This window comes from Carassius carassius, chromosome 3, assembly GCF_963082965.1.
Source record: "Carassius carassius chromosome 3, fCarCar2.1, whole genome shotgun sequence".
NCBI classification, from domain to species: Eukaryota; Metazoa; Chordata; class Actinopteri; order Cypriniformes; family Cyprinidae; genus Carassius; species Carassius carassius.
Genome location: NC_081757.1, coordinates 26,636,656 through 26,638,836, shown reverse-complemented (window position 1 = coordinate 26,638,836; position 2,181 = coordinate 26,636,656).

The following is a 2,181-nucleotide window of genomic DNA, read 5'->3' as shown; positions in this document are numbered from 1 at the left end:
TAAGTTTAACTGTAATTTTTATATCAGTAAGTCTTGAGCGATATGTCAGTAAATGTGGTAATCAATTTGAACTATACTTATTATGAAATAAATGTGTGTATATATTTATATATATATATATATATATATATATATATTTTTTATAAGGGCAAATGTTTTAATGGGTGTGTAACTTTGTTATGGTGTGTAAGTTTGTTCTCTCAGAAATGAACATTTTCTCCTATTGTACTAACTAATACCACATTTTTAATCTTTACCACAGACATATGCTAAGATTGCATTATCAACATCTTTGAGATCCTACTAGATACTAGTTTCTAAACCTGTCCGTCTAATTTTTAAACGAAAATGCATTTATAAGTGACCAGATGTCAGCTAATGTGACCTTATTGTGGAAGACTTATAATTGTGGTAGCATGATTTAAATAGTCTGATTCACACAGGAAATCATGAATGTGGCTTTCTCCAAAGTCTCGTTATAACAAGTCATTTCATTTGGCGGCCATGTTCTTAACACCCACAGGCAGCTATTTCCAGCTTTGCAAGTTCAGCTCATATTTACTTGAATGGGTAGAGACAGAAATCTCTGCAACAGTTTTTTTTAAATAGTAACATATTTCAAACCAGGAATCAAATCTGACAACAACAGTATCATAAAATGCACATACTGTATACGTATGTACTCTACTTCATTTACTAGTTTGAAAACTCAATGTTATTTATGAAAACTCGGCACCTGTTTAACACAACAACATTAGCAATGATTAGTACTAACTGGTGTGATATGAAAAAAATAATAAAATACAATTCTTGAAAACATCACATACAGTACTGGTGTATATTTAGAGCTTATGCATAGGTCCTGTTTATAATGCATCTCACTACCAATCAAGGCTTGGGCCACAAGTCAGAAATGCAGTATTTCTGTTTATGTAACATATTATTACACCTGAGAAACAGCTTATTTTATAGTGATTAAAATAATGTTTTCTGTTCGAGGTGTGAATCTCCAGCTGTTATTGGTCTGAAATGATTTTTCTTTTTATAACAGAGAGAGAAAGGAGACGTAAGAATGAAAGGTTTTGTGGAAATAAGCATGAACCCAAAGCAAATGACGTCAAATTCTGAAAAGTCCCACCCAGCACTTAACACTTAAAAAAAAAAAAAAAAAAAACATTTTATTTACATTTACAGCATGTACCGTATGAACTACAATCTCTGGTATTGTATTTTATTTTTTCCATGGTTAACGTTTAGTTAGCTTTATCCCCATACAGTAGCATTATGAATTGATCAGCAAATGTGTAGTTGACAGAAATATAATTGGTTATTTTTCAATAACAGTTCGTGTAGAAATATGTCAATAAAGAGACATTCTCTTGCCAAAAAAATCACTTCAGTTCAGCATAGAAATCTAAAATGAGTTACCAATAACAAACAAATCACAAGAAGAAAACAAAAGATAATTTGCTTAGTCCAACACCACAGATTTTCTATGTACTGTAGGCCATGTAGGTATCAATGATCTAGTCAAGTAGCTTCTGTAACTGATGCAGTGCTCAGGAACACTGAAGCAGATAGGAGCAAGATAGCATTCATATACAGACCCTCTGAAAACAGAGACATTGTCCTCTTTTTTTTATATAACAGCACTACGCTGTTTTTTCTAGTTTCCCAATTTATCCCATCTATTATGTACAATAAAAAGGTAGGAGCATTGTTTTAATTGAATACAAAAATTAATTAATAATTAAAAAAACACCTATGCTGGGAAGCAAGTTCATCATTTGATAATAATTAATCTTCCATATATAAACGACAATGAGGGTAAAAGTAAACATCTGGGGCCACCAAAAAATGAAAATGTAAAACTAAATCCAAAAAGAATCATGTAAGATGAAATATGTTTTCTTGTCACATTCAGTAGATGGTTCTGTTAATTCACTGCTAAAATGTGAGATTAAAACCTTACATACACAATGTTGTGTGATGAATTCCCTGCTGGCAAACACATCTATTTAAAATGAAACTTGTCAACTCATGTGATGAATTAGAGGTATATACTTCATGTACCGTTCTGATGCCTTTGACAAATGAACCTATTAGGTTTACTTCAGCAGTTGACTGGTGAGACCAGTATCACATCTTCTTATCATGCCTTCCAAAATGATTAAAAGGGGA